General features: G+C 39.9%; 1 protein-coding gene across 1 annotated transcript in view; it reads left to right on the top strand.

The window, feature by feature from the left end:
• The first annotated feature begins 4,127 nt into the window (after nucleotides 1–4,127).
• The window catches only part of B3GALT1 (beta-1,3-galactosyltransferase 1), a 247,587-nt gene continuing 235,139 nt past the window's right edge, over nucleotides 4,128–16,575 (top strand). The window contains exon 1 of the mRNA XM_075284231.1: nucleotides 4,128–4,272. The gene's annotated coding sequence lies outside the window, so the exon portion shown is untranslated. The remainder of the gene's footprint in view (nucleotides 4,273–16,575) is intronic.

The raw sequence follows: 16,575 nt of genomic DNA, 5'->3' as shown, positions 1-16,575 counted from the left end.
TCCTTCCCCTGAACAACTATGTTGAACAATCTTTGTTTTCAGATCATTTGAGAGTTGTTTTGAGTAGCCCATGATGCCACTCTTCAGAGGAGATTCAAATAGGAGATCAACTTGCAATTGGCCACCTTAAATACCTTTTCTTATGATTGGATACATCTGGCTATGAAGTTCAAAGCTCACTGAGGTTACAAAACCAATTTTGTGCTTCAGTAAGTCAGTAAAAAGTAGTTAGGGGAATTCAAATCAATAAAATGATAAGGGTGCCCATACTTTTGCACCGGTCAAATTTTGGTTTAATGCATATTGCACATTTTCTGTTAGTACAATAAACCTCATTTCAATCCTGAAATATTACTGTGTCCATCAGTTATTAGATATATCAAACTGAAATGGCTGTTGCAAACACCAAAATATTTAGAACAAAAAATGATTAAGATTAATAGGGGTGCCCAAACTTTTTCATAGGACTGTATTTGTATGTCGCGAAATGAATGAATATCTCGGCAATGGAGGCAGGAATTTCCATGTAGAATAAGGTGTTACATTCCGGTGAGTCTGAACTATGTAACGGTGTTCCTGGTTTAATATGCTTCATTCTGGTGACACACTCCCTTTAATAAAGGTGGCAAAAATGTAGACAAGACAGTCTAAAAAATCGCCGTATGTATCATCCAGTGTCTGCTCCTGCCTGCACAGTCCTGCTAGATGCTATTGAAAGCCAATCATTAGACACATCCCCGACAATTCAGTGAGGCTAATACTGTATAATGCAGCTCAACAGTTTTTTCCTCTATCAGATTACTGTACAGTGTCTGGTGTAGAGAGCGCACTTCTGGGAAATCCGATCAGTTACACCTAACAATGGCCTAAGTGGGGATGGAACTAAGAGAGAGATTTGGAAGAATTCAGGTATACAGCCTGCAGAATTCTGAATGCAGCTCTGCAGCATCGAGGACACAGCTCAGGATGAGCAGAGGATAAGTAATATATTCACAAACTTATTTACCTTTTTATGGAAATGAATCATATATATATACACACATGGACAAAATTGTTCATCCCCCTCTTTTAATGAAAGAAAAACCCACAATGATCCCAGAAATAACTTGAATCTGACAAAAGTAATAATACATAAAAATTCTATGAAAATGAACAAATGAAAGTCAGACTTTGCTTTTAAATAAACCTCATGAAACCGACAAAAATGATGGTTCAGTAACTTACCGTATATACTCGAGTATAAGCCGAATTTTTCAGCACAGTTTTTGTGCTGAAAAAGCCCCCCTCGGCTTATACTCGAGTCAAGCAAAAAAAAAAAAAAAATTTTTTTTTTGGAGGAGGAGGGGGGTCTATGACCAGCTGCAATAGTAATGTATAGAATCTCCCATAAAATAGTGGGTGAAAAAGAAGCTTTCAACAAAATATAATAACAAAAATAAATAAAGTAAATAAAAGTTGTAAATCCCTCCTTTCCCTAGAATACATATAAAAGTAGATAAATGACTGTGACACACATTATACACATTAGGTATCCCTGTGTCTGACAGTGCCCGGTCTACTGAATATAGGGGATCTGCAGTGCTCCTGTTCCATCGGGAAGGGTTAATAGGAGCACTGCAGATCCCCTATATTCAGCCAGGCTGAATTCCAAGTGGGGGAAGAAAAACAGTCCTCAAGCTCAGGGAAGGGGCAGACAGACAACCAAAACACCCCCTCCCCTTCCCCAGCAACTACTGCACCCAAAAACTCCGACCATTTTAATTTTTGAAATTTTCCAGTAGCTGCTGCATTTCCCCCCTCGGCTTATACTCGAGTCAATAGTTTTTCCCAGTTTTTTGTGGTAAAATTAGGGGCCTTGGCTTATATTCGGGTCGGTTTATACTCGAGTATATACGGTAATATTTTGTTTCACAACCTTTTGAGGCTGCGATCACACAATTCCTGTAACTGTCCATGAGACTTCTGCCCTGCTCAGCAGGGATTTTGGAGCATTTCTCATGAGCAAACTGCTCCAGTTGTCTCGGGTGTGAAGGAGGCCTTCTCCAGACGACATGTTTCAGCTACTTCTAAAGATGTTCAATAGGATTTAGGTCAGGGCTCATAGAAGGCCACCACAGAATAGTCCAATGTTCTACTTTCAGCCATTCTTGGGTGTTTTTAGCTGTGTGTTTTGGGTCATTATCCTGTTGTAAGACCCATGACCTGCGACTGAGACCAGCTTTCTGACACTGGGCAACAGATTTCTCTCTAGAATCCCTTCATAGTCTTGAGATTTCATTGTACCCTGCACAGATTCAAGACGCCCTGTGCCAGATGCAGCAAAGCAGCCCCAGAACAAAACAGAGCCTCCTCCGTGTGTCACAGATATGCTTCGTTTTTCAGTCGGTGAACATAGAACTGATGTGCCTTGCCAAAAACTTCGATTTTTGTCTCATCTGTCCATAGGACAACCTCCCAGAAGCTTTGTGGCTTGTCACATGTAGTTTCTTAAATTAAACGAGGGGTGCACAAAAGTTTTAGGCATGTGGGAAAAATTGTGCAAAGTAAGAACACTCTCAAAAATAAAAGTGTCAGTAGTTTATTTTGTCAATTAACAAAATGACGGGAACAAGTAAAGGTAAGTTCACACGGGGTTTTTTGGTCCGGAACCTGAGGTGGAGGCTGCCTCAGGTTGCGGACCAAAATACAGGTAGCTGAGACTGGATGCCGGTGCAGTGCACCGCATCCGGCCGCGCACTCCGCTACGGATTAGGCCCAAATGAATGAGCCTAGTCAGAAGGAGGGAATGTCTTCAGGTAGATGTTGTGAGGCGACTCCGTCTGAAAGACTAAGCATGCTGCTTCTTTTTTCCAGGAGCCGGAACAAACGGCTCCCAGAAAATAGAACTGACCGGCTCCATTGATTTCAATCGGAGCTGTCTTTTTGGTTAGGATTTTGAGGCAGACACGGCCTCAAAATCCTGACCAAAAAACCCCATGTGAACTTACCCTAAAAGAGAAATCTCATTAATATTTGGAGGAGGAGTCCTAGAAGTGATGATATGGTCCCCACATATATAGCCCTGATCTCAGCATCATCCAGTCTGTCTGGGATGACCTGAAGAGACAGACGGATTGGAACAAGCCTACATCTACAGAAGATCTGGGCTTAGTTCTCCAAGATGGCGGCGGGAACATCCTCCCTGCCCAGCTCTGCCAAAAACTATCTGCAAGTATCGAGAAGACAAAGGATGGTCACAGCAGATATTGATGGGATTTAGGTTTCTCTTTTGTTCACGTCTATAACATTTCTATTTCTTAAAGCAATCTTACTTCACAGTATGTTATCCCCCTTGCCTACAAGTTTTGCACAGTATGGTATAGATACTATAGAATGCTATTGTATGGGGTCCAGTACTAAATAATAATCCCAATATAAAACACAGTTTAAAGGGGTATCCATTGAACATGATACAAGTATCTGATACAGACCCCACCCCTGCACAATTCTTTGCTTGGATGCAAGAGCTGGCGACCCCTCAACCAGGTGGGGTGGGGGTCCGGGGATCTTCAGATAGCTTCAGAGGCATAGAACATTTTGGTATGGTCGGCTATGATTTTGCCCCCAGACAATACCTTTCATCATTCGCTCCATTGAAAATGCAATTAACTGAGGACAAATGGCAGCAAGCTATAGATCCAGTGACTAAGCCGGAATCATGATGATGTAGCTGCTGCAGAAACTCTTGAGAACCATTACTGCAGCAAGCTATCCTTCTATATTAGCATCGGAGCAGAAACCTAATGCCATCTTATCGCAGCCTAGAGGTCTATGCTATGTGGGAGTGCGATGTGTCCTACTAAATATGTGAAATAGTAGGAAAAAAAAGAGCATTTCTGTATGAAATAGCTGCCGCCCACTCCAGCGCTCTCCATCTGTGCACTTGATTTAACCTCTCACTATACAGAGAGTGCAGCAGTGCCCCCCTGTTTAGGACCAGGAGGGGCTTGTGACATCAGGGGCATTGACTTGCCAGGCTCCAGTTTCTCTTTGCACTGAATAGACCTGACTCTGGGCGTGTGTGGATTGCCATAGAAGGCTGGGCTTGTGTGCATTGAAGGCAGCCACTGCCTGCTTTGGGAGGCCCCTTCTCATTGCTGTTCTCTGCCTCTTGCAGCTGCAGGCAGCAGCATCACTTGCATGTGGATATCAAGCCCTGTGTTTCCCAGGCTGCTGGTGACAACCTCTGCAGTGATTGTTCAGGACCTACAGAGGATCCATCCTGCACTCATGGTATGTGCTGCCTGCTTTCTTTCTTATTTCCAAGCAGCTGTGTACCAAGTGCTCCAGCAATGTATGGAGGAGGATGCAGCATCCTGGTGTCAGCCCCTACATTATGCTCTCTGCATCCGCACACTTGCTCTCTATCCCTCTGGTCCCTCTCGGCTAATAATGTCACAGACACAGAGCTGCTACCATTACAGATTTTCTAGGCTGGTGACATTAATCAGAAAATGGTAGCTGCTATGTGTCTGGCTTTTTCTTCAGTGCATCCCATCAACTCTCATTTGCTTCCTTGCCTACTATGTGTGGATCACTCATTGTTTCTTCAGGGGACAGAGGCTTCAGTTTGCAGGCCCTTTCCTGCTAATGCTATATATATGCTGTATATATATTAGCCTGGAGATGTTTCCCAAGGCTCCTGGCAGGATGCACACCATGACCATGCTGTCTTCATGTTACCCAATGTAATAATATTAGGAGAGCAAGTTCCAGTCCTGGCTGCCAACTACATGCAAGTTGTGAGAGCTTGGGAGGATTGTTGCTATTTTAAAGTGGTTGTGGATACTTTATACAATGTTGCTACTGTTTGGATACATAGATAGGAAATAAATAAATAGCTATTTAATAAATAGATATTGGCTAGATCGATGCTGGATGGATAGATAGATAGATAGATAGATAGATAGATAGATAGATAGGTGTAATGTCAGTATGATATTATGTTACTTCTCACTATAAGAATGTGGAACATCAAAGATCAGCTATGTCATGAGCAGTCTGCATTGTGTGTCATCCTATACAACCCTGGTGTCCATATTTACCCTGACTTGTCTCATATAGTTCATGGACCTGTAATTGACAAAAACTGTGATTTACCGTATACTATAGTTTCTTATAAACTGTATGCTATAGTTTGTTATATACTATATATTATACTTTTACATATGATATACTATAACTTGTTATGTACTGTTTATTATATTTTGTTATATACTGTATGCTATAGTTTGTTATATACTGTATATTATAGTCTGTTATATACTGTATACCATACTTTGTTATATACTATATATCATAGTTTGTTGTATACGGTATGCTACAGTTTGTCATATGCCATATACTATCAAAGTCTGGAGTTTGTTTTTGGAAATGTCACCATTTTAGATTGGACTGGGTATGTTCTGCTGATTTATAGAATGTTCTGATATAATAACAATGATGACAAATCCTTCAACTGGAAATAATCTCCATTAACAAGGAAGGCAATGATACTAATGTAACTATGATCATCAGTAAATGCCCTATGAAATTGTGAAATGGCAATATATCATGGGATAGGTTGGTATATAATGGAATGGCTGTAGGCGGTTTCTTCGTATCCATGTGGAGTCTGATATTAACCCATTGAGGCATGGACGCTAATTATTGCTATATTAGCTGTTTATTGGAAATCAATACATGTAGTGTGATTTGTTATTTTTGTATATATATATATATATATATATATATATATATATATATATATATATATGGTCCTACATATCAATACAAATGATACAAGCCTAATATTTCACTATATAGTTGTAAATTTCATATAGGAGACTTTTTATGAATAGTATCCATATATGATTAATATCCTTATAGTCACTTTTATATCTTTCTTTGTATTGAAGGGCTTAGCCTTTGTGGTAAGAATGATGTTGTTATTTGTGGATGAGTAGAAAGCTTCACCAGAATAGAAATATCTAGAAGTGGATAGATAAAGGTCAGAGGGGTGAGATAATTCTGTGCCTGCAGTGCAATGATCACTTTGTATTTGGATATCTGGTTGATGTTGTATTATATATACTGTATATAGTACATTGTTATTCAGACTTACAGCTCATACTATACATGATACTGATAGTATATATCATAGTGTGTTTGTATGTATATGTGTGTTATATACAAGAGCAGAATCTGGGTTATGTCTTAATACTAAAAGTTAGAAAACCAGAAGTGACCAACTGTGCGGCCGCTTACAGACCATGCTGTCACTTAAGCATTTCAGAACGCCTGCCAGGAGTGAGACTTAATACCAATGAGAGGGGCTAATACTGTAAATGCCCCTTATGGCCAGATTATTAAATGTTAGCAGCCTCTTAGAGAATGTCACATAGGAAGTGCACACTGTCACCTGTATGGCTGAAGACATGACAGTGCAACATAGCGTGTGGTGTGTGGATGGATTCTAATGGGCTTGTGTATTCTATTTGATCATAATAGAGATGGATGGCTAGATAGATAGATAGATAGATAGATAGATAGATAGATAGATAGATAGATTTATAGGTGGATAGATGATAGATAGATAGATAGATAGATAGATAGATAGATAATAGATGGATAGATAGATAGATAGATAGATAGATAGATAGATAATAGATAGATAGATAGGAGATAGATTATAGATGGATAGATAGATAGATAGATAGATAGATAGATAGATAGATAGATAGATAGATAGATGGATAGATAGATAGGAGATAGATAGGAGAGATAGATAGATAGATAGATAGATAGATAGATAGATAGATAGATAGATAGATAGATGGATGGATGGATGGATGGATGGATAGATAGATGATAGATAGATAGATAGATAGATAGATAGATAGATAGATAGATACTGTAGGTGATTGGACAGAGACAAGATGTGGATAGATGGATAGACAGACAGAGGGTGCTCAGATTTATGGTAATCATGTTTGACAACTCATACTGTATATGCTAAAGTGACATATTGATTGTGAAAGGTGACACTGACTGGAGTCTATGTCTGTTACCTATGGAAATGGGATTGTTGCTCACTGAGGCATTTAATGAGGACAAGGGGATAAGTGGTAGGACGTTCATATCTGAACAATGCTCTTGTTTACTGACTGATGTCTGTGTGTTGTCACCTGCCTGTAAGTGACAAACAGCTGCACGGCTTCCACTTGAAACATTACAAAAAGCATAACATATTATTACGTAACGTACATTATCATATGTCTTAAAGTACAGCTACTCTAGTCTTAAAGGGTATTTTTGAAGTTAAGTTCATGGACAAGCTCTAGGTGGTGTCAAAACATTATATATATATATATATATATATATATATATATATATATATATATATATGTAACTTCTTTCTTGTTTTAAGCTCTAATCAGTAAATTTGTTTAATTCAATAAGTGTACTGATCAATACTCAGTTATATCAGTTAAAAAAAATATAATGATAATAATATAATAATAATAATAATAATCATAATAATAATAATACTATAATAATAATAATAATAATAATAATAATAATAATAATAATAATAATAATAATAATAATATATCATGTCCGTGCCTACATCTAGTACTAGTGGGCAGTGTGACACTCACACTATAGGCAAATACTAACTCTAGAGAACCAATATCAACCATTTACTATATATTTGCCCATTCTAAATACTAAACTTCATGTCATTTCTTTAATTGTATTTTCTTGCTTTCCTGTTGTCAATTCTTTCAAAGCATAGTGTTATTTGTTATTACTTTCATGTTTTTTGCCCCCTGTGCCCCAGCTGTTATACCTAGGTCTCCATGCCCCACTTGGCATCCACCATCATCAGCCATTGATTTTTTTTTGCACTTCCGGATTTACTCATGGAAATGTAAAATTGAGACTTTTGTCAAAAGGTTCATTTAGCAGATGCCGGGACTTCTCTTATCATATCCGATTCTGTATTCGATTCTGTATTCTAAATGTATCTTAGGCTGAAGTTTCTGTGCTGACCTATTTTTCTCCATGGTTACAGACTACAAACAAGTCATTTATAGTCTGATTCTTTAGTCATATACCCATATCCTAACCCGTGTCTTACTTTTTACTAACTTACTAGCTGTACATTAGCAAGACGATGCGTTTGGCAGAAAGATGGCCAAACACAAGGATTAGAGTTAGACTACATAGGATTTATTCAGACTACATTGGATTTGTTTATAGTCAGCATTTATGAAGACCTATAGATCAGCACAGGATACAAAATGATACTTTAATGGAGACTTTTTGCAAAGTTATCTATTTTAGATACATTGCAGCAATAAAAACTTGTATCCTCCTTAAAATCCCAATTCTGGAGCCTATCATAGTGTCCATTGTCTCTACTAACAATGTATGAATAAATTGCTTAATTCTCCGTGACGGAGGGGTATCATACTGCACAATTTGATACTATCAGCCCTCATCAGACAACGTTACCCAACTGGTAACACAGAGCGGTCAATATATTTATACCTTTCCAATAAGAATAAGGATCGGGTCACATCTCCATTAGGGTCTTTCAACACAGATTTTGTTAAAAATTGTAGATGAAAAAAGTCCGGCATGCAGGATTTTCTCAACTGGTTGAATGATGGACTCTGGAACAAAAGCCCAACGATTATAGACAATGGATCTTTTGTACTCTTGGCTTCTGGTACCTCCATTTTTCTTATAATGGAGTAGAACAATGGAAGACAGCACAAAGGCAAAGGGAGTATTTAGTAAAACGGACATGTCAGGTGAGAGGTGAGCGATCCACTTTAAGGTCTTAATTAGAGATGAGCAAACACTGTTCGGAACAGCACACTCACAGCACGCTCCCATAGAAATGAATGAAAGCGGCCGGCACGTGGGGGGTTAAGCGGGCAAAGTCTGCGTGCCAGGTGCTTCCATTCATTTCTATGGGAGCGTGCTGTTCGGATCGGCTGATCCGAACAGTGTTCGCTCATCTCTAGTCTTAATATAATATATAACAACTCACTTGGAAGATATCACAAAGGCTTTAGGAGATGACATAAGATGATCTCAGGAAAATTACTTAAGCTGTATTCACACCTGCGCCCGCTTTCCGATCGGGGGTTCGGGTTGAAAATTGCGTAGAGAAAAGTTCTGCAAGCAGGACTTTTCTCTCCACATTTTTAGGGCAGAGCCCCCGGTATACCCCATTATAGTCTATGGGTCCATGGGTAACTGCCTTTTAAGCAAATTGGGTCTCCATTTTTCAGGTTACCAAATGGAATTGAAGAATGGAAACAAAAGCGCAGGTGTGAAGCTCGTGTCACTGATATAGAAGTGACTTACAGTATATGAATATGTACCATACTGTATACAACAAAACAATAAAAAACATAGAAACAGAAAGATATAAAAAAAAGTGTGCAAGCATTGTGTTATTAGGTTGTCTTATCTCAGCACACACCATTGTATTTCAGTAGCATGGATAATAAAGTAATATATTACAAGAAAGAACACATACAAGCTTGGAATAGCAGATAGAAAAAGATACTAGGAGTCATAGCAACTAAAAAAGAAAATAAATACTCCAGGATCATTTAGTTTTCTGTGCGGAGTGATCTACGCTTGGCTTTATGTTGATTATACAGCCTGACCACGGTTGGGGGGAAGGACCTCCGATAACTCCTTCTCACACTTGGGGTGAAGCAGTTGGTCACTGACAGTATTGCCAAGTGCTGTCACAGTCTCATACACGGGATGGGAGTTGCTCTCCAGCATGGAGCTCACCATGGACAGTATCCTTCTGTCACCCACCACCTATACTGGTTCCAAGGGGCTCCCCAGGACAGAGCTGCTCTAATAGATGAGGGTCCTTAATGGCAGACCACTTCCACCAACTCCAGTTGTTTTCATCCTCCACTGATTTTGACGCAGTTGGAATTTTTTCTCTAGTCCACACCATTCCCGAACAATCAGTGTTATTAGTTTTGGTGCCTGATATGTTAACTGGAGTCTATAATGCCAGGAGGGTGATGTCAGGCAAGAACAGGCAAGTGGATGTGATTCTGAACCCTGACAGTGCCTGCCTCTGATTGGACTTCTGAGTCACGCCCTGATGCCAGCTGCTACCTGACTCCACCCACTTGACATTTGAGAGTCTAGGTGGCGCAAATGGTATCAAAGCTAAATTGTACTGGTGGGGGCTAGAGAAAAAATCCCAAATGTGGCAGAATCAGAGTATTTGTGTCTATTGAAGGATGAAAAGAACCCAAGTTGGTGTGGGTCTGTCCTTCGACAACTCCCAAGTAATAGACCACAGTACCCTTTAAATTTGTGTGTCTTCTTCTGGACCATAACTGTGTTAGAGTCTGGATCATCTGCTATTCTGATGGACCAGTTTTACACTGGGAGGGATAGAAATTCTTTACTATCCTATTACACAAACTCGCAGCTACCTGGCAAACTATAATGCTGAAGCCGTGATTCACAATATTTTAGAATATGTTTTGACCCTGTGTTTTCTTTTGTTTTTATTTATAATATTAATCTAGGACCATGACAATATTTCCATACGAATAGTCAGTAAGAAGAGCCCTGATACTTTAGGTTTTGCATTGACACCAACTCCATTTGCACAGTGATTCACAGAAGCCTTTAGAAATCATTGTCTGTAGGTGGGATTATGTATCTCTTAGCAAACACATCTAATAATAGCGCTCCTGCCTCTTCACATCACTCTGGAAAGGATCCAATATCTGACAATAGCTTGGAGAAAGAACTGCCATATAAGAAATCATCACGTGCCATTTATTTCAATGTCTCCCAGAAGGATACTCTACATTATAACCGGACTCTCGGAGAGATATTGGACAATAACACGGAATGAGTATTTGTACAGGAGGCCGTGCTACACGTTTAATCAGTTTTTATTACAATGGATGGTATTTATAGTAGATGATAGAGGTTTAGGAGTGAGTCTAAGGGAATGTTATGATATTATAGTATCATTAGACTACAGATACACTCATTCTTAAACTATGGATGTCGAAAAGATTAAAGCATAAGTCCAGTTATAAAACAACTTTATATAAATGAATAGTACAGGTGAATATAAGAAACTTTGTAATTCATCTTAGTTAAGAAATCTGTTTCCTTCTCCAGTTATCAAGCTTAATTACTTTGTACATATTAGTCTATGGAGAGGGGAGGGGACTGCTGGAAAACACATACAAATAACTGCAGCGGCGCTCTTATGTTTCAAGATAAGACTTTACCACTGGACAGAATGAGACAGTAAATCAATGACCAGCGTCCTTCTCCCCCTCCACTCTCCGTAGAGTCCTGTGTGTGAAGGGAATACGGAGACAGACTCTATGTTAATAAACAGTCTGAGTGAAGATAAGTTTCAGGAAAGAAGCCTAATAAATGTAGAAGGAAATGGATTTCTTTGGTAAGATATATTATAAAATTTGTTATATTCACCTGTACTATTCATATATGGAAAGTGAGTTTATATTTCAAGGCATGCTTCACATCTGCATTTGGTATTCCATTGGGGGAGTCCGCTAGGGGATTACACATTAAAAAGTGGTTAGCTAAGAAACCACAAGGACCTCATGGACGATAATGGGGTCCGTGTGGTTTCCACTTGGTGTCCACACGAATCATGCGGAGAGAAAAGTTTTCTCTTTGCATGTTTCATGTGGAAACCACATGGACCCCATTATAGTCTATGGGGTCTGTGTGCTTACTTAGCTATCTGCTTTTTAATGCGTATAGGTTTCCAATTGGGGGGTCCCCAATTGGACTCCCCGAATGGAATCCCAAACACAGACGTGAACCAGCCCTTAGCCTCACCATAGCCAGGCTAAATGTTGGCGTAACTGGTGTTGGACAGTGCTCCCATTCGCTTAACTAGCCGAGTCCGTTATTTGTACTATGACTATCTCCAGTGCTTCCATTGATGGGAATGAAGCGCCTGTGATAGCCAAGACCTCCACCGATCAAGTATATACCCTTTATCCCATGGATTTATTGCATAACCGCTTTAATAAGGAAAATGGACTGAGCCAAGAAAACTGACAACTTCTAAAATTTGTTGACAATGTATTTGCATCAACAGCAGAGTTATATACCATAAGATGGTGGAAAATCCTCTTTCTTTATGTTTCGGTCATTCTTCATGTATTTCATCCATATGTAATGCTGATACAATTTTTAATGGATTGTCAATAAACTTTGCAAGGTATTACCAGAGGTGCTAGATTGTACATTGCTTCTTTGGATCTGTTCATACCAGGAGAATATGTCTGATCTGAATACCTAGAGGAGATGATCTGGGTATACTTATTGAACTGTTTTTCCTGCAGATGAGCAGGGGGTGCCCTGATGGATTGACCATCTTAGGCCTGGTTCACATCTGCGTTTGGGCCATTCCGTTCCCCTATCCACATGAAATATGCGGAGAGTCCTGCAAGCAGCACTTTTCTCTCCGCATTTTTTATGAAGAAACCACATGGACCCCATTATCCGTGGGTTTCCTTAGGTAATCACTTTTTTTTATGTGGATAGGTTTACTTTCGGGGGGTTCCTAAGCGGACTACGCAAAAGGAAACCGAAATACAGATTTGAACCTTAATCCCAAATGACTTTCTTGCAAATCATGCAGTTATAACAGTCAATGCAAGTTGTTGGATTAATATTTCAGTTGACCTCTTATAGGGGTTATGTCATGAAGACTATTCTCTATCCATAGGATCTCATACCTCAGAGGGTATGCCAAATCTGAAAAACAGGGCTCTGTAAATGGCAGATTTAGCAAGTGCTTGGGTTCTGAGGCTCCTGGTTGGGGTAGGGCCCAAACCACCTACCAGCTTCAAATAATGAGGTACTGGATGAAGATGATGGATCTGAGATAAGAGCATGGATCTCAGCGGGTAGCTGAATAGAGAGGACGCTCCTGATCTACAATCTGATGAGTGGTTGGAAACTAAAAGGCCCAGAACTCTTATAGTGCGTGCGTAACACAGATGGCCCCATAGGCAAAGGATTTGCTTGCTACTCTCTGCATGCCAGTCTTTCTTCCCAATTTGAGATTGGGAACAAGATCTATCACATGGCAGACACCACACTGTCCATTGGGGGTACTTGGTTGGAACTTTTTTTTTCAAAGGGGTGCTTGACTTGAAGAGGTTGAGAAACAATAGACAGAGAATAGATAGCTGATCGCTGAGGGTCTGACCATTGAGACATTCAGCAATCCTGAGAATGATGTTTTACCCCCATTGTGCATTCAGCCTGGACCCTATACAGGGGTATACTAAGTGCCTACTAGTCTGTACTATGGTAAGGCATAATATTCACCCTTCTAGGGGAAGATACCCCCATATTGTAGCATAGTATTGATGATCTGATGCACAGTATTGTCCCATAACAGAATTGTCATATTATGTCCTATCATAGTAATCCATAAAGTTGTGTGCGGGAGGTCATATTATTAATCTTTAGAAATTTTTGAAAATATGGAATTAACTCCTTTGTTCCCAGAAAAGATTTTACTGTAATGTTAAATGTTGTAATCATTTTTGATTTACATCTATATAAGGACAGGACCTGCTGCTTAATATCTGTGGTTTGGGTACATTAGTAAGCCGGATCTGTCACATGTTTTGTATAACACCCATATAAGATGTTCTTCCAGTTCTGCTCTAGATTGACATTATGGGATTGGTGTGATGGGTTTGTTAGATAAACCTAAATGCTAAGAGCTTGAGAGTGACATTTAGTTATAATGATATAGGGCACTTTACTAAGAATCACTCTTCAATGTGATATCACACATCCAAAGCCATTGAAAGCTGTAAAAAACAAAACCTGTTTACTTAACTTGCTATGAGTCAAGTTAAACTGTGCTACATCTAGAGGTAAATCACAGTAAAATTATAGTAATATTGTGCCTGACCTTGTAACCATTGCAAGAAGACTGAGCAAGTTACGAGTCCAATGAGATTGACCTAATGTTGGAGTGTGACCATAGGCTATTATGGGATTATCCCATTAATCATTTTCATTCCAAAAATTCCTAAAAGGCAATAATCTGATTGGCGGATTCTGCATGGATCAGATGTTCGCATGCATCTGGTCCTTCTACTATGCAGTGCACAGAGCTGGATGCAGATAGCTCTATATACAGTATAGTGACTGCAGCTCAACTCCCATTTACGTTAATGGGCGCTTATCCCATGTGTAGCCCCTTCTTACTTCCCCTGCACTAAGGCCTCGTTCACATCTGCGTAGGTAATCTGTTTGGAGGAGTCTGCATGGGGACCCCTTGAATGGACTACCGAATGTATTTGCAAGCAGTGTACAGTGAAAGCACATGGACCCCATAAACTATAATGGGGTCCGTGCACTTGCTGTGAGATCTCCGCAGGGAACATGCAGACAGAAAAGTACTTCACAATCTACTTTTCTGTCCTCATGACTCATGCGGAGATCTCATGGCAAGCACACGGACCCCATTATTGTCTAAGGGTCCGTGTGCTTTCACCACTTGAAAATACGTTTGGTAGTCCATTTTGGGGGATCCCCATGCGGACTCTCCGACAGGATTACCAAACGCAGATGTGAACCAAGGGTAAGACTACACTACACCGCCATGCTACTACAAATGCTATACTCCTTCACTACCTAGCAGGGCAGAGTTATATTTCTATGACTGATCTGCAGTGAGCATAGGATGACTATGCAGAGACCTGGCTGCGGGGAGAACGACTGAGCATGTGCATCCACTACCGCTCAGCTCATTAGGTGGACATACACATAGCTATACACTTTACACACTAGGTGGTGCTATACTATGTAACTAATTGTAATAACTCTTCAATAAATATGTTTTAATGACTTTTAATTAAAAAAAAAAACATGGTTATAATTTGATGTTTTCTGTCAATAAATCTATTCCTCGTTTTAATGGGTCTGTGCTCATCTAGATCTATACACATGCTTATTACACATCCATTGGCTGGCATCCATGTGCCAGTATGGAGACCTTCTGAAGGGGAAGCGGCCACGGCTGTCAGTAACTCCACGCAGCTTGTATCTCTAATCTGTTCTTCGTGCCTTCAGTTGCCAATTATTGTTTTGTACTTTTCACCAAAGTTGTTTCTATTTTTGGATCGTTCTGTTCATTGATCTTCTTATTTTTAATCTCTTGCCGTATGCGGGTTACATAATGTATAAAATATGGCGAAATAATCTTAGGATTCTATATATTTACAAGTGATATTTACTCTAGTATCTATAGAGGATGGACGGTAAAAATACTTGGATTTGGATATAACGTAGGTTGTGAGAATATCAGAACAAACTTGTATTAGGTTTATCTCATTGTACACTTGTGTGTTTAGATATCTTTTAGATATGGGATGGGCAATTACCGTATATACTCGAGTATAAGCCGACCCAAATATAAGCCGAGGCCCCTAATTTTACCACAAAAAACTGGGAAAACTTATTGACTCGAGTATAAGCCGAGGAGGGGAAATGCAGCAGCATTTTTTTTTTTGCTGACACCAGTATAAGCCGAGGGGGGCTTTTTCAGCACAAAAACTGTGCTGAAAAATTTGGCTTATACTCGAGTTTACCCTCAATGTTCAGCAGGTGTCAAGACTATTTCTAAAACAACTCTTTATAGGGATTGTTTTTTTTGTGGCTTATGCTTAGAGAGGTAATCTGGGCAAAATATATTTTTTAAAATAGAGAGGGGGAGGTGAAAAACAAAGCAAAAAAAAAATCATTTTTGCCTGTCCCTGGTGCCCCAGTGTTTTCCTATAGCGCAGTCCAGTCCTGCTGCTCTAGTGTGAAACTGATCATAGACTGATCCCTTCTGCTGAAGCTGCTGATTCACCCCAGTAACCTCAGTAAGAGATCCCAGGACGGCACAGTTAGTGGCATCACATAACCTTTGTTGAGGTCGCAGATTGACTTCAACAGTCACGTGAGGTCGCGTGGCATCGAAGCACACTGGGAGGCACCGGAGCATCGGGTACAGGTGAGTATGATTTATTTAAATTTTTCATAGTCCATGGCCGATTTAAAAAAAATGTCCATTTTTGCCTGGACAACCCCTTTAAGGTAGGTCATAAATATCTGACCTGTCCATGGATCCTCATGGATCATGGGAGGTGTCTGGTTCCGGTACCGTACACAGAGATAGAAGCAGATAGCTCTATGTCCTGTAAAATGGTTGGGCATTGGTATTACGGCTTAGTCCCTATCAAAGTCAATGGGAGCTGAGCTACAGTAACGGCACCCGGCCATTCTATAGACGTATGTTACGGTTCTACGTGTATATATAAAAATAATAATGAACACAACCAGAACCGCTAAGCCGCAGAGCACTGCAGCGAGGTCCACAAGCCCAGATGGGCAGCCGTATGTCTGATTATGCACCACCAGTTGGACTGCACTGGCAGTGATGTTGTGCAACACAAATGTGAACAGGCGGCAACAGACTCT

Source organism: Leptodactylus fuscus, chromosome 8 (assembly GCF_031893055.1).
Source record: "Leptodactylus fuscus isolate aLepFus1 chromosome 8, aLepFus1.hap2, whole genome shotgun sequence".
Lineage (NCBI taxonomy): Eukaryota > Metazoa > Chordata > Amphibia > Anura > Leptodactylidae > Leptodactylus > Leptodactylus fuscus.
This window is presented reverse-complemented; position numbering and strand designations above follow the sequence as displayed.